The sequence below is a fragment of the Gouania willdenowi genome, chromosome 6 (assembly GCF_900634775.1).
Source record: "Gouania willdenowi chromosome 6, fGouWil2.1, whole genome shotgun sequence".
In the NCBI taxonomy this organism is placed as follows: domain Eukaryota; kingdom Metazoa; phylum Chordata; class Actinopteri; order Blenniiformes; family Gobiesocidae; genus Gouania; species Gouania willdenowi.
The window spans coordinates 71233907-71257720 of NC_041049.1; the positions used below are offsets into that span (position 1 = coordinate 71233907).

Sequence of the window (23814 nt, forward strand, 5' to 3'; positions counted from 1 at the left end):
CTAGTAACTTTTACTTAGAGTACTATTTTTTGAGCTGCTTTTTACTTGTACTTGAGTATTTTATGTATGACTTACCTGTACCTGTACTTGTACTTGAGTACAATTTCAATCCAATTCAATGTATTTATAAAGCACGATTAAAAACAACACAGTTGACCAAAGTGCTGTACAACAAGGCAATATAAAAATACAACTATAAATACAACAGTACAGTGGCAGCACAAAATACAATTGGAACAATAAAAGTCACCTTCAATACTGGTTAAACACCAAAGAGAACAGTCAAGTAACAGTACTTCTACTTCAGTACTTCAGTACTGAGAACTATTATTATAATTATTAGTTTGTTTTTTATTGCATCCTTTGATTTTTCTGAACAATTTTACAAAGCAGAAAAAAGGACAGTTGTGTCAAAGTTAATCAGGAATTCAGGCTCTTGTCCTCAGGCCCACTTCAGTGATTTGGCACAAAAAAAGTAATGAAATGGATTTGGCTCACCCTTAACTAGCACAAAAATTCTGCTCCTCAAAACAGTCGCAGATAGAAAATAATAATTTATGAATCCTTTCTGATAAATAATCTGAGAATCCACAAAGGACGGCAAAGCTAGCCAGTGCTGATAAAGTGCAAATTACATCAGCATATGGCTGCTGTTTAATTTCAAGAGCTAACAAGCACCAGTCACTTGTATCAAATGATAGCATGGGGTGGAAATTGCCTTTCAGCTTAGCTTAAAAACACTAGCAGACAGTAAGTTAATGAGCAAGAAACAGAAGGAGAAGAAGCAATGAATCTGAACGCAGTGAGAGAGATGACTTACCAACTGGGTGCAGTGAGCTGCTACCTTCTGGTCCAGGACCCTTAAGAACCCATAATGACCTACTTTGTGGTGATTTATTTGTTAAATAGTGAAAAAAGAATAACTACGGCTTAGGACACTCTTGTTTCTGTGCACGCACTTAAGAATGGACTATAAAAATGGTGCCAGTCGCCCTAGAATGAATAAAACGCCTATAAACTCCACTGCCAAAATATATTTAAGGTTGGGTTTTATTCATTTAGAGTAAACATAATGTTTTGCTTCACTTGTTCCTTAAATTTAATGCAATACCTGTCGAGGTGTGTGTTTCTTTCTATGATATCATTACCTACACAATTGCACATTCTTAATTTTAGTTAAATGGCAATGTGAGCTTTTGCTTTGTGTTTATTACTTGATGGGATTTTCTATCCTGGTTTTGTGGGTGCTTTGACTTTAATATAGGACTGTTTTTTTTATAGCTCCACATTGGCCAAAACTTTGAATTGACCTAAAACAGCCCTCAGAGTGCAAACCTAAACGTCAAATCTCGTCTTTGCCAGATATTAGCAGTTATCTGGGTCAGTGATCATGATCATTCACACTTTAAAGCCTTGGAAGAAATGTTTATCCCCTTTATTAACGATACAGTAAGTCCAAATGTATGGGCACCCCCATTTATACGAGAAATCGCAATTAATGCACATTATCCTCAACCAGTACAAATGAAACTCAGAATCAAGTCGACATACAGTAACTGAGTCAAAGTTAATAAAGATCTATGAAATGTTCTGGAATTTTTCATGTGGTAAGGCAGGAATGGGGAACTGTTGTCACAGCGGGGGCCACAAGAAGGTTATTGTCTGATGCGAGAACCACAATATCAACATTCATGTTAACTTTTAGGGCCTATGCTACAAATCTCGAGTGGATTAATTTACATTAGCTGGACTGAACAAACCAAACATTCCTTTCCACATATGAGCTGGATTACGAACGTCGATCAAAACACGCTAATTTAAGCTAAGCGATTTCACCCTCGTACGTACGCCCTCACGTGAAAGGGGTGGAGATTGCAGCATCTGGTAGAGCGTCTTCACAGGAGGAACAGTTTATGATCTTAAATATAATGAATATAAATCCATGATGACAGGGTAGAGCAACAGTGGTGCAAGAGGCGGAGCTTTTACAGTCTATAGGTCTAATCCATTTCATAACCTGATCGGTTACGTGTTGCTTAAGTTTAAAAATATGAAGAATTAAAATTCATAATTCAGACCATAAACACCAGTGGTGCTGCAGTAAAAGCAGAAAGTTATTAATGCAGGAATTGATGAGTGTTAATGTTTACATTAATGAGATTGTAAACGTTGAATAAACAGACATTCTGATAAGTTTGACTTTCTCTTTTCTTTTTAACGTGTTACTGTGGCTGTGATCCTGTGTTCATACAAATCTACATCATAAAGTGGAATATATTTATATTTTATATTATTTACAGGACTGAGGCGCTCAGCATTACCTCAGATTACATGAATTAATTCATTTATTTATCGGTGTAAAAGTGCCCGATGCACCAGGTGTTATCAGCTGATTTATTTTATTGATTTTATTTGATCAGTTCAGATATAAATCTTATTTTTCCTATATGATGTCATCAGTAAATAATCTCTCCTGTCAGCGTCTTTTTTGTTACCGTCTATGGTCAGCGTCACATCAGATCTACACAGTGACGTGATCACATCACCTTTCATTGGACAGCTCGTTTTCTAAGAGATCTGATTGGTCAGGAGGCGGGACTTTATCACTAGCTAACATTTAAGCTAGAGAAAAACTTGGTCTGGACCAGGTTAGCTGTGAAAGACTAGTTACCATAGTGATTCAGCTTCAGCGAGCTTTGTAGTCCAGCACACACGGATTAAATCCTGGAAGTTAGCGCGATAAGAGCTAATCTAGATTCGTAGCATATCCCCTTAGAGAATTAAAACCAATCTGAGCATTAATAAAGGAAATAACTAATTTGCTTCTTTGTCAACTTTTTTGTTGATGTTTTTGGAGTAATTTTTGGTGTTTTTGTTGTCCTTTTCTGTATTTCTCTGTCGTTTTCTGTATTTTTGGGGTCATATTGTATATTTCTGTTTTGGGTGTTTTTGTTGACATTTAGGACATTTTTGGTGACATTTTTGTTTGTTTATTTTTGTTTGTCGTATTGTATCTTATGAGTATTTTGTGTGTTTTTGGAGTCATATTGTATATATTTATTCACTTTTTTTGTTGTTTTTTGAGTCATTTTTTGTATATTTTTGGAATCCTTTTGTGCATTTACTTTTGGGCGAGGGCCAAATTACAACAAGAGCCACATTTTTAGTCAGAATTTTGTCAAAAGTGATTTTGATGTAATCCTGTTAACAGACAAACAAACACATTAATAACTGCCAGTGAAAATGTTACGTTCTCATAACAAAGATTAAAATGTTACAATTATTCACTTAAACCTTCATCGTTCATTGATTTTCCTGATTTCTCTCGCTGTGATTTTCTATCACGCCACTAAACTGCAGGTGTGGTGCTTATTATGCACACGTCTCCCCACTACAGGAAACTACCTGCTGCTTAATGACAGGATTCACAGGGTCTCTGCCAAGTTGAGGTTTCATGTCAGCTAAGGTGACAGGTGGCTCATTGGGCCTCAGATAAAGCCCTTACAGACCCCACTTGCCCACTCTAATTTATCTAAGGGATTTCTTGCGCTGCACATATTTTGTTCCTAGTGCGCTGAAGCGTTAAATTGCTTTCTATTGGGAACAGCTCGCACGCCGGGGTCGCCTAAGCTGTGGCTAGTTTCCAGCGAGATGGGTTGGCAGTAAAGTCAACGCTGTAATTAGGGTCACTCAGCTCTGGAGCTACTGGTGGGCCACGGGGTCGTCACGGTTGCACTTTTGAAAGTCAACACAAAGCTGTAGGATGTTAACAAAGGACTTCTTGGTTAATACAACAACAAAAACTTCTATAATTTTACCAGAGGTGTACAGAGTACTGATATATCCTACTCAAGTACAAGTAATGTTACTTGATTGAAATTGTACATGTAAAAAGTAGCTCAATTAAATAGTACTTAAAGTAAAAGTTACTAGTTACTTTCACCCCTTACGTTTATTTTTGGTTCTTCTACAATTGGAACTTAATTTATTTTCCACAAAGGCATCTGTATAAAATAAAAGGTTTGTCAAACTGTACAATTCTTGTTTAAATAAAAGAACACCAAAGATTTCAATTCAAAATAAAAATAAAAAATATCTGGCTCTAAGTATAGCTAAATGTATAAAACAGATGTTTTGCGTTGAATCCATTATTATTATAATTATTATTATTATAGGGGCGGGGCCTGTGAGCAACAGCTGTCAGACAGCCCATCAAACACAATTCTGGCTCTGATTGGTTCTTTTTGCTCGGTCGCGGTGCATTCTGGCAATCTGCCAAAGGCTGCAGGAGCAGGAGGGGGCGGGGCACAATGAGTCTGTTTTTTTCACACAAACTATTAGTTTGATGTAAAGCTGTCCTTACATTGTGACAGCTTTAGTAAATATGACAAAAAGTCACTTTTATAAGAGTTGCAGGCTGCACCTTTAAGCACAAGTTAAATGAATGATTTAGAAATATACTCAAAAAAGTACAAGTACTCAATTAAAGTAACGTGAGTACTTGTAATCCGTTTACTAACATTTTTATCATCAACCACCAAAGAAAGATATGAGCAGTTATTCATGTTTAGTTGAAGTTCAAAGTGTGTTGTGCTTCCAGCTTTTTGTCATGATGTCTCAGACTTCAGCAGCCTTGTTCTTGGCAAGCTTTCAGTAACGCTTCCTGTCAGATGTTTGTGCCTCCATGAATGCAGCTTGTGGTGTTTTTTGTGAGGCGTTGCACAGCTTGGGTCCTTCTGCAGAAAGCTCTCCAACATGTCCAGTGGTGAGAAGGAGAAAAAGGCAAACAAACTCTAGGGAGCTCTTCATTACTCACACTGTTCGGTTTGGCATTGGATCGTGTGTGTGTGTGTGTGTGTGTGTGTGTGTGTGTGTGTGTCTGTGTGTGTGTGTGTGTGTGTGTGTGTGTGTGTGCGTGTGTGTGTGTGTGTGTGTGTGTGTGTGTGTGTGTGCGTGTGTGTGTGTGTGTGTGTGTGTGTGTGTGTGTGTGTGTGTGTGTGAACACTTGGACAGCTGCTTACAGTAATATTCAAACATGTCAGGCCTGTTTTGACATGGTATTTCTGTGTAATAGTTATTTGACCATGATCGCCAAAGAAATGACAGACGTACATAAATGTTATGTTTACACTACATTTCCAGTGCTATTTAACCTCCTGAATGATTTTATTGTTATAGAGTGTTTTTGTGATTTCATAGAATTTTGTTTTACATAGAGTTGTGCATTTAATTTGAAATTGAGGTTATAGAGCCAAACCCCACAGAGCAAAACTAAATCAATATTAGCATTATTAAAACTATTGAAATAATAATAATATATGTTTGGTTTTTTTACGTATAGTTGAATGCCATTTTAATAAACAATAAACTCAGACCTCTAGGATTTAAAATATCTTAATAAAAAATAGAATAATAATAATAAGTCAATATTATTGGTAACACCTGCTGCAAATAGGACTTTTTGTTTTAATTTGTAGATGCTGTGTAGGTTATTCTGTACAGGGTCGCAGCTAACGATGGGTGCTGGGCTGAGAAAAACTCAGTGAAATGTAATGACAGCGCTATCACAAGTGGACAGATAATCACGTTCCTATTTCTATTCCTTCCTGTTGCTAGTTTGGATAAGCTACATATCATAACATATATTATTTTGAGCTGATGGTGAGAACCTGCAAATACCACACAGAAAGGAGATTCCATGCAGGGTTTCTTATTTTCAACGTTACCTATTACAGAGCTCTCAGAACACTCACACAGAAAGATGCTATCAAAAAATCACCAAGTATAGATTGATTGTTGACTCCCAGTGTGAAACCTTGTTGTGACTGTAATTGAAATAAAAAATACACGGCCTATAAATTTCATCTACAGGCTGTGATAATGCTGTCAGAACAATGCATAGGGCTGTCAGTGTTAGTGATTCATACCATAACACTATAACCTTCATTAGCATTAATGGCTTTTTATTTCCCAGTCAAAGAGAACTATAGCATGGCACACTTTGTGATATAAAATATCGTACTGCTGTCCAAAGAATCAATATCATTTTGTATCATCTAGAAATTACAGTTCACCCCCATTGGCTCTGTGCAAGCGATATGCCGATGTTATTAGGCCTACAGCTGCTAATATACACATGTTAATAGTAATAATAAAATTAAATAACTCCTATATAGTTAATATATATTAGTATACATAGTTGTACTATATGATAATAACTATATAGCATCAGTAATAATAACACTTCATTGATGAAGAACCTTTTTCTTGGCACTGCTGTGATCTTGTGGATCACAGCAGGTCCAACTAATGTCCAAAATGCCATGAAACTTTTGTAAGATGCAAACCTCGTAATAAATCACACATCATATGATGCAGACATACATGCTCTATCCCAAAACACTGGCGAAGAACTTTAAGAACTTCCATAAGGGGAGGTTTATGACCCTGTATAAAACAGCTCTTTCAAAGCGCTCCGTTTTGGGGTGTGTGTCCCTGAAGTTGCAAAATCCTCGTCCTCCCCCCATCCCTCTCTTTCACAGGGTGTGCCAAAACGAGTTCAGCTCAATGAAACCACTCAGAATTAACAACAATAACTTACACAACACGAAACAATGCCCTGAATGAAGCTACTCTGTATTAACAACAACATGCGGCGCTAACACGGCCACCTGAATATAAAAATGTTTGTATTAAGCTCCAAAGCTAACAGTTGCTGTGCTTCACGTCAAAAGAAACATAAAGGTATTTTAAAATACTTACATTTCCTTCATCTGTTGATTTTGTACGGATAGTTGGGACCGAGGCGTCCTTCAGGAGGAGTTTGGTGGACAGTCCTGTACTGTACTGTACATGACGTTATGGAAACAGTCGAGGGAGAAGTGGTTGGCACACACTAACAAGTATTTCCCAACTACGGAGGGGACATTGCTATTAAAAATGAAATCCAGCCACTTTCTTCTTGTGTTTTCAGCAGCTGGAGTTCTAAGCAAAGCCACATTCTGGTCTTTACAACCTACAACCGAGCAACTTCTGTATTTAGTTTTACCGGTAGCCATCACTCCTTTGTCAGGCAAGAAAAACAATGGCAGACTTTCGCAAAAGTTTTCATCAGGTTGGGGGTGGAGTCCATGGGTAGAGATACTAGCGGAGGGGAGAATATTTTTTTCACCGATTCAAATTGTGACATCACAAACTGAGAAAATTTGAAACGGAACACTTTTCTCTGTGTTGTAAGACCACAAAGGACTGGATGGGTTTATTTCACATTTTGTGCCGGTTGACACTCAAGTGACAAAAGTGGATTTTTCATAATATGTCCCCATTAACCTGGCTTCATTCTCATCGACCAAATTTCTTGCCCTTGGTCCTGTTTGAGGGGCCACACAGTAATCATAATCCGAAGCCATTTCAATCTCCATCTCTGAATCCAAGTGTAGCTCTGGGCCCGGACTCTTAATCCGTGAACGCCGTTCCCACACGCTCGATCTGCACACAGGTACCGTAATTTCCGACTATAAGTCGCGACGTTTTTCTCACGCTTTGAACCCTGCGGCTTAAACAATGACGCGACTAAATTGTGGATATGCCACCACAAAATTGAGCTCTGTCACAATAGACCAGGTGGAACAATGAAATTGTGAACATTAAATCGCTTTTTCTCGCACAGAATCAGTCTGATCACTAACTTTGTTATGATGCACACTGCAACGACGCAGAGAAATGTTGTCAGAGAGAGAGAGAGAGCGTGACTGCTGCAGCAGCAGCGTGGATGCAGTAAAAGTCAGCCAGTTTGTAATACAAGAATAAACAGAAGAAAGTTCTTAAATCACTGTGTTAGGTTTGTTCAGGATTGATCGGTGCTCTGGACTCTGAGGCTGATGGAGACGCTTCCGTAAGGAGGACGGACAGACGGAGCGGAGATCAGAACATCCTGGATACAGGCTGTTCTGATCTCCAGTCCGTCTACAGCAGGGGTGGCCAATCCTGGTCCTCAAGGGCCACTATCCAGCATGTTTTAGATGTTTCCCTCTTCCAACACACCTGATTCTGCAGAAGCCTGATAACGATCCTGGTCATTTCAATCAGGTGTGTTGGAAGAGGGAAACATCTAAAAGATGCTGGATAGTGGCTCTTGAGGACTAGGATTGGCCACCCCTGGTCTACAGTAAAAGTCAGCCAGTTTGTAATAGCAGCATAACAGCATGAAGTTACCAAATCACCACGTTGGATTTATTCAGAAGCAATCACGTCCGTATTCTGACTCAGATTTCATCTCGCTGTGATCGCTCCGTGGTAGTTCACGGTAAGAAGAGTGAAAATTTAAGTAAATATGAAACTGAGTGAAAATGTTCTTACTTTAATTTACATCAAATATAAAGCCAATTCTCATTAGGGAAGGCTAAAAAACTGAAACAATTGAATAATGTATGGACATCAACTGCAGCAAGTTTGGTGATAATAATAAACATTAGGCCAAAGACACACATGTTTTGTTTTTTTACAAAAAAGTTCAGCGGGAAGCCCACTTTGCCACAACTGTGCCAAAGTTTTCCACAAGTCTGTAAGTGTCTGTAACTGTAATATGTCAGTGAAATGGATTCCAATCATTATTAGTCTTATGTTTCATCATTAGGTGGTGCAATTTGGCTTAAAATAATCACATATCCATTTTCATTCAGGTGTTTGCTGTGCCATGGGTAATGCTATTTTACCGGCCCGCACACTCCAGCGATCGCCTTATTGTGGAAGGAGCCTATTTGTTTAATTCCCTTAACCCCAAACTGTATTCTGTTTTAATTTTTTGGGGGGTGGGGGACATTTGTTTTTAATCTTAAATGTTGTCTAAAGCAGTAAGTTGATGTACCGAATAGAAAGAACTCCGTTTTAAAAAGTGGTATTTATATTATTTTCAGAAATGTCCTGGGTATTTTATTTTGAAACAATTCCTTACAGTATTGATTTATGTTTATGTTGTTCTCTTTGTTCATTTAATCATCGATCAGCAAACAGCAGTTTTTTAGCGATTGTTAACATAAAACAGGAAAATAGCTTTTTGATGTTGTGAAAGGGAAGATTTCCATCTCCTTATCTGCCTCATGGTGTAATTCCACTTTCATGCATTACAACAATGCTGAAATCTTGCAGCATAATTTCTTACATTATGCTTCAAAGCAGCTTCTGGGACTCAGAGCAAGTTGATGTGACAGCTTGAGGAATAGAACGTGTTACCCACCCCTCCCCATCTTTTATGTGCCTGAGCAAAGTAAAGCATCTTGGCTGTGTTATAACCTTTGTTCCTATGGCGTGAAAACATGCTGCACTTCAACGTTGTGTATGATTTATGATTTAGTGTACACTGGGCAGTTTTCAAACTGAATTTTTATAAAGATGAAATGAATGTTTGAGACTCGGGAATGAAGTTTAATGTACGAGTGCTCTCGGGTGCTCAGACAAAGTCTCCTAAATCAAGATGAAAGACCACATTCTGAACTCTTGGAAGGAGAAAACTCCAAACATGTTTATTGACTTTTCAAAGTAGTAGAACACTGCAGTCCGGCAAATATTTTAAACTAACATGTCTTTCCTGGCAGACCTCTGTGAATTATTTATCTATTATTTTTCTACGGGATGAGCTAGTGGTGAGAGTTTGGATAAATGACCGCATGTTTTCCAGCCATTTTTCCTAACGTTAAACAATGACAAAGCAGTCTCGTTGCTTATTCTACGTATTACACACACATTTTGAGGATGTCTTGTGTATTCTGTAGATGTATGTAAGCAGAGGCTTGAATACTACACTCCTCCCCGTGTGAATACCTTAAATTAAACTTGCCCAAAGGAGCAGCAGCTATTTGTTTGTTTTTACAATTAAACGTCAAAACACCCACGTTTTTACTAAATGTCCTTGTGTTTTACGTTGACGGCAAAGGGGGAATTATTTGTCTGGGAAAATAATGACTCATAGGAAATTACGTTGTGTTAGTTGTGAGTTCATAAAAATGGAAATTTGAAAATTGACACAGAGGTACATGGGAGGCTGTAGAACAAGAATGTAGTGGAGTTTGCTGAAAACAATAAGAATTTTGATTCATTTTTGATACAATACGCCTGTACAGTACTGTTGGTGTGATTTATGCTTGCAACTGAGGTGTACTTGAATGCATCATGAAGACATCTTCTCTGTAGCATTTTCTCACAACTACACAAAACACTAAACCAATAAATGCAGTACTGTGAAGGGTTATTGTACCAAAAATTCATTGAAAATCAAATAGTTTTCAGCAAACTCCAACACATTCTTGTTGTACAGGCCCTCACGTACCTCTATGCATATTTTCAACTACATTCTCTGTGCAACTGAGGTGTACTTGAAGCACCATGAAGCATTTTTGGTACCATATGCCTGGACAGTACTGTTGGTGTGATATGAGGTGTACTTTAACGCACCATGAAGCTTCTGACCATTACCATAATACACGATGTAAACGGGCATTCTACTTTACACTGCTGATTATCTCAGGCCCGGAGTTAATATCTTGTGCCCCTGACTTAGTAAGTCGGGATCCCCACATAATTTCCCCCTTTTTTTCTATCTCATTCATGTCCCTTTCTGGGCTCCGTAGCGTCCAAATGCTGCATCCTAGTTTTCAGTTTGTGCAACGTCAAAATCCATCAGCAGTAAAGTTTCTGGTCTTCTTAGGAATAACGTCAAAACCTCCAAGGAACTAGATGACACCAAACCTAAGCAGTAAAACGTGAAATGTAAATGCTGTTTGACCATAGGGTAACATTGGGAGAGAAAGTAATCCTAACGTGACATAAACATGATTAGCTAAAATCTCCAAAATGGTGATGCCTACATATATAGAGGGATATTATGTGTGTATCAAGGCTAAACATTGATAATGTGGGTACGTGTACCCCTAGGTGTGTGTGATGGCACTGCAGGGGGTACTTGAGAGAGAAATTAACAAATAGTGTCAGTTTTGTCACGTAAGGTGTAAGATGACAGGAAATGATAAAAAAAAAAACTATAAAAATAAATCTAATTAGGAGCCACGAGATCAGTGTTTGTCTGTTTTCTGTTTTTTTCTTTGATTGTAAAAAGATTGTAAAATGCAATACATTTCCACTAATTTGTGTCATCACTCATTCCATCATTATGATCTATACTGGTTTTAAGTAGTTTTCTAAGTAAAATGTTGTAGTTGAACAAAGGGGGTACTTGGAATCAGAATTAAGAGAAAGACGGTACTTGAGCCAAAAAAGTTGGAAAACCACTGATATAAATGACAGAAAAGGCATGTCTTCTTAAATGAAAATCACAGTTTTATATTTCAGCTTTAACCTGTCATTTAAAATGCATTTATCTCGTTGGCTGCGTACTGCTTCAAATGAAGAGAAGACATACTACAAGTAAAAGCTGGTTTTGAAAATAAGCTTACAGATTGAATGTGACGAACATTCATGGATGTCTTCAAATGCAAAATTATAAAAAAAAAGACCGTCTGGAGCAGCTGCGCTCCTCACTGCTTTCACCATATTGTCCATCCTGTCTCATATATAAAAGGAAACTGTCAGGTCCGTCTCCATCCTCTCTCCTAGCAGCACTGCTCACATTATGTTTCAGCGCTGCAGTGTGAGATATGTTATTTAACTCCTCCATATTTAATGAGAGGTTGTCCTAGGAAGCAGATGGTACATTAGCTGTAATAAACCAGAGATGACTCTGGTTGGGGTTTTTGGAGAGGAATGTAGGATTGAGCTGTTAAGGCCGTTGCTATGTCACGTAGCATAGTCAGAGGGTCAGAGGGGTGTTTGAAGCACACACAGTGTGTGTTTGCCTGCCTTCAAGCAAGCACATCTCTTTTATAACAGCAGACAGAGACTTATTGGCCCCTGTAAAGCATCATATATTGATGTGGTGAGAAGTAAAATTACAGTAAGCTCTGACCCCTTTGTTCACAGAGCCAGCATGAAAGTTGCTGAGTGAGGGTTTGCTTTATCGTAACACTCAGCAGAAGAGATCCAAGAGCAAACGCACTTATGTAAACTCCAGACTTACACAATGTTTTCTAACACTTGAATAATCTTTGAGCTTCTTGTGAACTTTTACAATCCAGAAATGCATGTTTGTTTGTGTGTGTGTGTGTGTGTGTGTGTGCGTGTGCGTGTGCGTGTGTGTGTGTGTGTTAGCGCTATGAGCAAACTTTCTAAACTTCAAAGAATCCCATCGTAGCCTTAGTTTTTTCTGTTAAATTAGAAACTGTTTATAAACACCAATGGCTACCTTCAGTTTTACATTTACATTAGTTATATTTGATATACTGTAGCCTATATCAGGGGTCACTAAGCTTTCTGAAACTGTGAGCTACTCCAAATCTAGTGAATAGTCAGAAACACAAACAATTCATGTTTTCACTTCAGGTTTCAAAATGCAACACTTTATTTCTCCTAACTTATGCAATTGTTTCATTTTCATTACGTTTCACAGAAAATCCTCATTTTCCTATTTCACTAACAACTTTAAATAATCGTAAAAAATGTTTGTACAATTTAACCATTATGCATTACTTTTTGCCTAGGTTCTCAGCGTTATCAATAGATGTGCATATAAATACTTATGAGGTAAGAAGAGCATCAGACACTGATAAATGTTGGCCAGTTGATCAGATGAAAAGCTATCCCGAACCTATAGGATGTCTTTGTGTAAATGAAAAAGATTGCATCCTTCCATAAATATTCTTTTTTCTCTAATACAGACGTCAGATCCTCACACGAACCAGGATCTTCTAAGACTGGGCAGAGCAGTTTCTGACTGATTAGACATGAAGTGGTTCTTTTTAACTCACTGATATTTTAACCAGAACAAAACCTGGTCGAGACCAGACTGGCCATTCAGCGTAAGTTACCATGGTGATTCCCCCCAGTAAGAAGTTCACCAGTATTGTATCCTAGTACAGTACACATCGAATAAATCCTGGAAGTTAGCGCGATAAGAAGAAATCCATCTTCGTAGTACAGGCCTGTGAGGTTAAAAGTGAGAATGTTTCAATTATCTTTGTAAGTGAAATGAAAAGAATGGTGGGGAGTGAGTTCTCCCATCGCATCCAAAAGTCCAATGTTGTAATCAAATTAGGGGTAATTTACCATGTGCCTCATCCGAGCACATCCCCACTCCGTAGGAAAACCTTAAGCAAGCTTTGATATTTCCTAAACGCCAACTCTAAACGGCAACACAAAACACAAATATAACTTTTGCATGTACATTTTCATTTACCTGTTTAGGTCAAGATCTTGTTACATTGACAATGTTCAAGTACAGATATTGGCATTTTGATTAATCTGTTACATTATATGTAAAATTAACTTTGGTCACAGTTTTGGGCTTGGTATATATCAGAAATGGACAACAACTATCACAGCGAGGGCCGCAAAAATATCATTGTCCAATTCGATGAGCACATTCATCATCATTTATGTCAGATAGAATAATAACCAGAATCTTAGCATTGATACAGGAGGAACTAAAGGATTTTGTCGGTTTGTGGGTTCTTGTTTTTTTTTTTTTTTTTTTTTGCCAATTCTTGTTCTTGTTTTGGGTGTTTGTGGAAATGTTTTTTGTGTTGTATGTTTTCAGAGTCATTGTGTGTGTGGTCACGGCATGTCAGTGACATGCCGTGACCACTAGGGTTGGGTAGGCACGTTGAAAATGGAGACCACCAATGACAATTTCATATGTTTCTGCTGGCAAGTGTTAATTCAATTCAAATCAACTTTATTTGTATAAAGCAATTTACAACAAAGTCATCTCAATGCACATATCAAAATATAAAATTCATAATAAGAAAGAAAAAACCCAACAAGATCCACATGAACAAGTATTTATCATCTAATAAAATCAACATCATAAACACCATTAAAGAAACATAAACAATTATTTAATATAGCCTCCATACTCTCCAACAACATATATCTCATGACACAACAGCACATCTGTTGTTTGTGTTGGAAACACAGAAACATGGAGAAAATAACAACAACAACAACTCAGAACAGCCTCAGTGAGGATCATCCACAAAGTCAATCCTTCCTTTTGTTCCATTCACTGTAGAAAATACCAACAATGTTCTGACCTTATCTTTGCTGAAGGTCTGGTAGCTCAGGTGTTGGTCTCCATCTTTTAAAAGCTGTTTTTTTTCCTCAAAACAAAGTTTCTTTATCGTCTCTAACGCTGTCATCCTGACTGTAGTGTTATCCCGCCCACTAGCTAGAGAACGTAGCAGCTGCCACGCTGGATCAATTCACTAATGCACTGTGAACGTACGTATAGCATTTAGCATAGCACAGTTACGTCCAAAGGCAGCGTAGAGAGCTGCCTTTGGAAGTAAATGGTTGTCATCTTGGGGACCTGACTGTGCATGCACAAACATAAAAACACGCTATGGAAACAGAGGCAGAGCAGCAATGTGCTTTTGGGAGAGGGTGTGGTCTCCTCCTGGCTCCTCCTCCTGTCTTACAGCGGAGTGAGACTGTGTAGCCGTTCCAGGAAATAGAGATGTTTAGTAATTTGGGCTATGAAATGCACAAAATGCTGACACTTTCAAACATATAGGTACTGTAGGCTATTGGAAATGGAAAAAATAAATCATTTATAATTATATTATAATTAAAACAAATAATCAAAATATCAATTCACCCTTGGGTAGGCACTGCCTACCTTGCCTACCCTGATGGCATGTCACTGTTTAGATGATACAGATGCACACATGCAGTGATTCACTGACATCAAACCATCCATGCTCCAAAAACAGACACATGTATTTTACATTAAGAAGGAAATCTCATCACAGGCAAAGCCTAAAAACTACATCTGTCAACAACCGTTCCCTCAGGTTTTTTTTTTTTTTTCATCCTGTGAAATTTTTGAGTGCTTTCTCACAGCTTGAGGTTTGTAGCCATCTGTGATATCTGTGAGTATTTCATGTCCTTGTTTTACTTTTTTGGAGTGGGACCTAGAGCTGGTGGCAGCTCTCATGCAGCCCCTGTTTTGGTTCATGAGTATTATTGATAATTAGTCGCAGTGAATAGATTTTGTTTGGCATTCCGCTGTGCGATATGTGCTGTTTTCATCTGTGCTGAGTCACCGGGCACCTTGGCTGTAAACACAAGCAGGTTTTTAGGGGAAGTTGAACTGCAGTAGGTAGGTATAAATGATTCCATAGCTCAGTCGGGTGCTTTTATAAAGAAACACAACATTCGTAAATCAAGAATCAAGATGCTCACGATACAGCGTAATACATACTGTTAGGCACATACTTTTTATTAACGCATTGTCAGACGAATCAAAAAAAGATGAATGAGAGCAAACTGGATGTGGCAAGTTCAGAAAACCTGGTTAAAGATGAACTGGGAAGTAAAGACAGTGCTGATGGAATAAAGAATTAGGGATTACTGTTGTGTGCTTCTTGAGAGGAATGCATGAAAAATCAAATACAATGGCAATGCTGGTAATCTTCAAGGCAGTGGGACATTATTGATTTCTGAGAAGAAGATGCATTTTTAATACAACCAGCAATTTTTGGGCAATGCTGTAAAGAGTATACTGATATATTCTACTCAAGTACTGTTACTTGAATGAAATTTTACTCAAGTACAAGTAAAAAGCAGCTGAATAAATAGTACTCAAAGTAAATTCCCTTGTATACAGTAAACATCTCATGTATAAACTTAAAAAGGAAGAAACCAATTCTACAACAATGGGCTATATGCATGTTTCACTTCCGCGTTTGAGTGAAGACCGTCAAAGAACTTCGGGTTCCTAACCCTACTGTATTATGACAAATGATTATAGTTTTCATATTAATCTCAACACAACAATAGCAGTAAATTGCAGAGGACTTCTTATACATTTGCATAAAGTTCACTGACAAACTGTTTTTCCCGTTTATTCAGAGTTGCTACTCTTGTTTTATGTTTAGCTAGGCGCTAATCGTTGCTACAGGTTCATCTCTGTCCCTGTGTTTGTGGAACTTTGGGTGGATCTGACGGAGGAACTAGGATTGGTTCACTTTGTTGGATGTTTATCTGGTTTTAACCCAGTTGTGGTTCATGATGTATCGCAGCACGGCAGCTTCAGGTAGCTGTGACGAGCACCTCACACACACAGACGTCAGTGTGTGAGGGGGGCGGTGGCAGTGCACACCGTGGAGGCTCCGATGTAGAGTTCCGGTAAACAGCGTTCCGCTCCAGAGAATAATAAGTTGTTTACAATAAACAGGGGCCATTTTGTCCCGTGGAAGGAACAAGGTTTTTAGGGGCGTTCTTGGCTAAATGGAAGGACAAATGGCCCTCGCTAATTTCTGACATGGAAATGTATCGTTTCCATTGTAGGATGACATTCTTACCGGTGAGAATGTTTTTGACGATATATCATAAATGATAAAATATCGCACAATCTTAAGGTGTGTTCATACCGAACGAGCCAGTGACAGGGTAGAGAGAGAGGGTTGATCACTTCTTTTCCTTCTTGCGCCGCTTTTACGGTTTAAATGATCAACTTACAGAGATATTAAAGGGTGAGTTCACTCAGAATGTGTTATGATCAGTAGTTACTGTGGTTTTCAAGAAGTGAACCGCTTTAATTTTGCCCTGATGAATTGAGCAATTGTTGTGCTGCCTCCGCTGCAGCCGTCTGCACTGAAGCGGGAGGGAACAGGGAGGGGCTACAGCCTCCGCTCTACACTAAGTGAAGGACGAGGGATTTGTCGCTTTAAGTGGCTTAAAAAGTTTAGATTTTTCGACTGAGCAACAAAGTCGAACAAGACCTCGTCGCTCAAATTAGGGGAGATAACTTGAGGTTGCATCATTGACATTGATTTTAATGTAATTGCGTTGCTTCAATCACTTCAGTCACGTACGGTGTGAAAGCACCTTTACTCCGGATGTTGATGATCCACTTTTTTGTAGCTCATCCTCTTGTGGGAACGTAAAAAAACTCAAAGCAGAACTACCTCTAGCTGAAACTGTACACATAGGAACCTAGTGGTACCTTGATGTGCTATTTTCTCTTGTTTGGAAGGTAAACTTCCTCCTTTTGGATGTCATTGTGTAGAAACACAACCACACAAACAGGCACAATAAAACCAAACTGTGAAAAACACGTTTCAAAAGTGTGACGGCTCATTTCTCCACTGTTTTGATTGTCCGAGAGCGGTAACAGGAAATACTTCATCGGTCTCACTGTGCATATAGCTCATTGGAATTTAATTTATTTTATGGTTTGTCAAAAATCTACAATTCTTTTTAAAGAAGATCACTGGTCACTTCATTTTTTTTTTTTGTAATTTCACAACTGTTGATTGTTTTGTTTTAAAACAAAAAAAAAAAAAATACTCAGTAACGGTTGGGTGTAGGAACGTAATTAAAGTAATTAAGTAAAGTACTGAGTATAAATAATATTACTAATTTTGAAATATACTCAAAAAAGTACAAGTACCATTAAAATCAACTCAATTGCAGTAATGTGAGTGATTTTGTGGATGAAAACAGTTTTCAAATTCATGTTTTCTTTTAACTTTTCAAAAGCAATGAAATAGTACAACATGAGTATTCAGGGGTATTTTGGTGGTGAGATAGATTACAACAAGCAGTTGATAGTGTCCTTTTAAAGTTGAATTCTAAAATATTTCATATGCACAGCTATCCACTCTATAAAAAGGTGATGTTAGTTATTTTTTTTTAAAGTTAGAGATAAAGGTATTCAGAAACCTCCTTCAATTGCAAGTAGCAGAAGAAGGTATCTGCTTTGTCATTGAGAGAAGACGCTACACACCACTCTGTGATTACCTAGCTTTGTGTTGCTCCTGTGATGGACTGGCATTCTGCCCAAGGTGTACCTCACCTTTCATCCTGTGCAAGAAAAGATAGGCTCCATCCCTTTTTTACCCAAGACAAGATAAGCGTGTATAGAAGACAAATGATTGAGCAGTTGTATTTGGCAGGTACCGTCTGCATGTTGTGTGGTTATCTATGCTCTTTAGCATTGGTTGCTTTTTTCAGGACTCGCTGTCTCAGCACTGAGCGCTATACCGTTTATCCTACTGTTTCTGGGATGACACTGGGTGAAAGATTATACGCCGAGGTTGGAAGACCCATGTATTAAAGATCATATCAAAGACAGCGAATAACACAGATTCAAAAATGAATGGCAAAGATATCAGACACATTTGCAGAGATATGGAGTACAACCCAGTGTTTATCATACAGAGTATAGATAGGACAGTATAGCATCCATGGAAATAGTGTGTCAGGGGTTAAGTAAATGTTTCACTTCTGAGTTCAAGGACACAAGATCGAAGACGTCAGTGGTCCTGTAGGGCCCTCAAATGATGTATATCTGCTCTGTTGCATGAAGACATCACAATAATAATATTTTAATTGTGAAGCTTTCTTTATGTTTTACTCCAAGTAAACAGACAGTAATCCATATTAGCATAAAAACACAGTGCACAGGTCACCAGCCAATCACAGTGCTAACACACAAACCACAAACCGGTAACGCACTATAATCATCAGATTTCAATAAGTTAGGCAGTGTTTTGTTGTCTTATTAACTTACATAATAAAAAAACAAGCAGTATATTAAGCCTGTATCTATTAATTACCTTGTCTGTATTGTCTTTACTTCGTCAAGTCAGAGTCTCTGATTTTCTGTTTCACGTTCACATTTTCACATATTCAGTTCCACAGTATACTCACTTCTGTATCGTTTCCATTTTATCAGCTTTCACTAATTATTTGTTATTACTGGCTGTTGAACTTCCCATAATTGTGCTGAACATGCTAAATTGAGTTAATTATTATTAATTGCATGAGATTACATGCGTGAGCAGCCATTTTACAGGGAAGAGTATTGTGTAAAGGTGTGATATTGTCCTAAAAAAGCACTTGACTGTATACTCTGTGTCCAAGTCTACCAGATTTTGTTAAAATACTGTACATATATATTTTTTTAAATGTATAAAAAAAGAAGTCATTTCTGTTTCAGAAGGTGAATCTCATTATTTTTCTCAATGTTCCGTGATCACAGGAAATCGTAGGCCCTAACATGTTATTATTTGTCTATTTACACTAAGAAAGACTTAAAAACGTTACAAAACCGTTGATTATTAAGTTTATTTAGCGTGTAAAAATGATTCTGAAAGAGCAAACCTTCCCCTTACGTTGTTATCTGGTTAAATCCCAGTCCTTGTATAAATCCAGTAGATGACTTCTGTCGGAAACCAGTGAAATTATTAACTGATGAAAAATGTGGAGCGGATGGTTTTGGGTGAAAAGGCATTTTCAGTTGGACTTGTAGTTATAACCCTCGACAATCAAAGGCCCTTTGTTGGTGATAGAGGAACATGTGACTGGCTTGATATTGTATGTGTAATGAAAAACTAAACATCTGTATGATAATTTAGCATTTCACACCCAGGTAATGAAAGGCACTAATACACAGCTTGATATTTTAACACTTTATTACAAAATTGTAATTTATTGGTTGGATGATGTTGCTTGGTCAGATATGAAGAAAAAATCAATTTCAGAATCATTTGGTAGCAGAGATGTATAGGAACATTTTAATGAATATATAGAAATAAAAGTGACACATAGCCTTCTGCATTTAGGAATAATCGTCTTACGCAACTTAAAAATTCTTGACACCGTCATGGGAGAAATCCCTGCTCAAGTTGTGTTTTGAAAGGTGTAGAAATTGAATAGCTATATCCAAGAATCACTTTGCAGAGAGAAGATTAAGTGCACACATTAATCCAGGAGTCGGAGCAATCTTGTAATCCACTCAGTATGCTAATTGCCTGTTCTTTTTCAAGCAAAGGGGTTTAAAGGCTATTAAATGGCACTGAGCAGTTGACAAAGGATGGCCAGCATGCTCCCCCACCCACCGGCCCTTTCTCTTTGTGTTTCATATTGTGGACTTAACAACACCCACACTCCTGTGCCTGCTAAAAATATGCAGATTGTTAAAAAAAAAAAAAAAAGGCCACACTGAATTGAACTAACCGTTCAAGAGTATTTGGCTTAAAACCCACACACAGTTCTATGATCTTGATTTCTACAATGTTTCATTGACATTTTCTACCTGAATATGAAATTATGTAATACTTACTCAAATCTGACAGCAGTGTAAATTAATCATGAGTTTCATGCTATTGTCTCTTCTTCAGTCCCACTGATGTATGACTTTCTCTTCTTTCATTTTGCGTGCACACAGGGGGATCGCACAAAGTTAAAGTGCAATTCTTAGCACACAACTGCCTGTGTAGTCCCCCAAGTGGCCTTGGCAGCCTCAACATGATGGATGTTGTTTCAAAAAAGGTTGTTCACTACGCTGATAAAAAAGCCTTGTCAAAACACACTCACTGGCAATGTAAGCAGATAAAGATAGTTGCAGATAATTAGAAGATTTGCTCTGTGCATCATTTGTTGTGCTAACTGCCACAGAGTGGGACTGTGACTGATGACTCAAACTAAAGAATTCGGCATGAAGCCTGACTGCAAATGCTGCTAGTAATGACCAGAGTGTGTTTTTCAGATGCAGCTAATGAGCATAGCCATTAGACATAAATGGCATTTTAAAAACCTGGGGAGTAAGGAAATGAAAAACTACTCTTTGATGGACTGCCTGTAGGCAGGAAATACAGGGGAAATGTTGAACTCCATTCACACGGATGACCGACACACCGAACCTTGAGGCTGTCAGTCAAATTTCTGAGAGCACCTGTAAAAGTTAATTAGAATAAAACTGTCAGTTGATGTATGACATTGTGACATCTCTGGATGGTCCTTTTTGCTATACCACAGGAAGTAACACAATAAATCACAATCAAACCCAATGAAATACGTTTTTACTAAACTTTACCGTGGCTCAGTGGTAGAGTGGGTCGTCCAATAATCAAAGTGTTGAGGGTTTGAATCCCACTCTATCCAAGTCATCGTCTTTTTGTCCTTGGGCAAGGCACTTTACGCACATTGCCTCGTATGAATGGGTATAAATTGTGCATGAATGTTAGTGGTGGTGTTTGGCTAAATGGAAGCCACACCTCTGTACCACCACTGGTGGGAATGAATAATGGTTTCTGTAACTTCTGTAATGCACTTTGAGTCTCCTTGAAATAAAACCCGATATAAAGACTAATATAATTCTACTATTACACTACCACACAAACACAATCAGTTCTCCCCATACCTTCATTGACCTACTGCCAAACTGGTCAAATAGAGGATGTTGCAGGCAGTAGAACGTTTTCCATTGTGTCTCCAGACTGTCATGTGTCACATGTGCTCAGTGCAAACCTGCTTTTAACAACAAAGAGTACATGGCATCACTGGCAAAGCTGTCAATCTCAGTGTTCTTTGACAAATGCACAAAGGAGCAGATAGTTGTCCTGCTGCTGGGTTGTTGTCTTCCTATTGCCCCTCCATGTCTCCTGGTGTACTGGTCTGTCTCCTGGTATCTCCTCCATGCTGTTGACATTGTGTTGACAGACGCAGCAAACCTTCTTCCCGCAGTGTGCATTGACTGCAGTATCTGAGCAACTTATGGGGGTAGTAGACACCACCTCATGCTACCTCTAGTGGTGAGAGCACTGGAAAAATTCAAAACTGACCAAATATAAGCGAGAAAGGATGACAACAGAGAAATGGTCTGTGGTCTCCACCTAAACTGTTCCTTTATAGGGATTCTCTCGCTGATTGCCTCTCATTTCTACTTGTTGTCTGTTCCATCAACAGCAGGTGAAAATGATTCACAATCAGATCAGTGTTGCCCATTATTTAAGTGTTCGCTTTATTTATTTTTTTGAGCAGTGTATTATTTGGAAGACTGACGAAATATCTGACAAAGCAGGTTCAATTCTGGATTTCAAAGAAAATATGCCGTATTAATCCTTTTTAACCTAATCACACTAGAAAATGAGATCGAAATCCAAAGCAGAGAAGTGAAATGTTACACAATAAGAAGAATAAGTTGATGCATCTGGTCGTCTACTCAAGCATGTGATCATAAATCCAAAGTATCAAAGGCTTGTGTTACAACCAATCACCATAGAGCACAATTCATCAGTCGCCTTTCCTTTGGCTATTTCTTTGTCCTATTTTTGTCTCTTTGACACTTTTTTCAGTCTTTAGCAACATTTTGCCCAATAAATACCACTTTTTTTTTTTTACCTACATTTTGACTGTTTTTGTTCCATATTTTTGCCTTTTTTTTTTACTATTGTTTGTCACATTTTGTGCATTTAAGCTACCCTTTGGCATCACATACCACCTGGTTCCTCTTTATTTGCCCATTCTTTGGCCACTCTTGACTGCGTTTGGTTCATTTTAGTCACTTTACCCTCTTTTCTTGCCACCTGTTACCATGTCTCGTCCGGAGGGTTTTTGAGCATGAACCTCTTTTTTAAGGTCATGTCACAGCATCTCAATAGGATTGAGGTCAGGACTTTGACTAGGCCACTCCATAGTCTTCATTTAGTTTTTCTTCAGTCATTCAGAGGTGGACTTCCTAGTGTGTTTTGGATCATTGTCCTGCTGTAGAACCCAAGTTGGCTTCAGCTTGAGGTCACTAACAGATGGCCGGACGTTCTCCTTCAGGATTTTTTGGTAGACAGCAGAACTCATGCTTCCATTTATTATAGCAAGTGTCTTTGGTCCTGAAGCAGCAAAACAGCCCCAGACCATCACACTACCGCCACCACATTCCTTCTAAAAAGTTCAACTTCTGTGTCGTCAGTCCACAGAATATACAGAAAACTGCAAAGTTTTTTAAAGTGTATTATTTTGCATGGATGCCAATATTTACATTTGGATATACAGTGATTTAAATATGTTTTGAACATTGCAAAAAATTCCTACACTAAAGTTTCCGGGAAATTTGACAGATATTTTACGCTCATTTACAACCCTACTGAGATATCCAGAACTCAGTTATTTGGTAAAGCCATTTTTACTTCCCTCTGAGGGCTGATTTGGATGCTTTAAATGGCCGGATTTGGCCCCTGGGCCTTGGGTTTGACACATGTGTGATTGATCATGGTACCATAATCTGGATCACTGTTGCAGATAACTGCCAATATCTGGAAAAGTGGATATTTGGAGCTTGGTGGAGGACTGCACTAAGTGCTCTTGTTTTTATTTGGAATTTTCTGGTCTTTTTTTATTATTAAATTCCCTTTTATTTAAACCCACTTCTGCCTCCAAAGGGTTCCTCCTCTCTACACCACCAACATCAGCTTTGGGCTCAGATAAACTTGATATGAATACTAGTCCTGTTTTGTCTTGTCAAGTCTTTTTTTTATTAATTCTACCTCTATCACCTGTTTTTCTCATGTTTACTCTTGAAGTTCTGCTGTTTCATCAAATGGACATTGAACAATAAATATACAGTTTTATGTGCACATACTATTATTATACATTGTGACCTGCAAATAATGGGAAAGTCCATCCATCCATCCATCTTCATACCCTCTTATTCCCGTTTTATCAGGGTCGCGGGGCCAATCTCCGGCTCTCATAGGGCGCTGGGCGGGGGTACACCCTGGACAGGGCGTAATGGGAAAGTGCTTGATTCATTTTTGATTAGTGTGTGAACTAGACGAGGTGCTCTAGAAAAATGTCCTGATGCCATTCAGATGGATTATTTCAATGAAAATATGACTTTAACAAATGTGTAAAACCAGGAGCATGATTCCACCGCAAAAGAGTTTGGGTGAAAAAGAATGTTAAGTGCAAAGACCAAAAGGTCAT

The 23814-nt window shown here is 38.2% G+C and overlaps 1 protein-coding gene across 2 annotated transcripts in view; it reads left to right on the forward strand.

Annotated features, from left to right (window-relative positions):
* Positions 1-23814, forward strand: part of mgat4c (mgat4 family member C) — a 150428-nt gene that overhangs the window by 41325 nt on the left and 85289 nt on the right. The window lies entirely within an intron of this gene.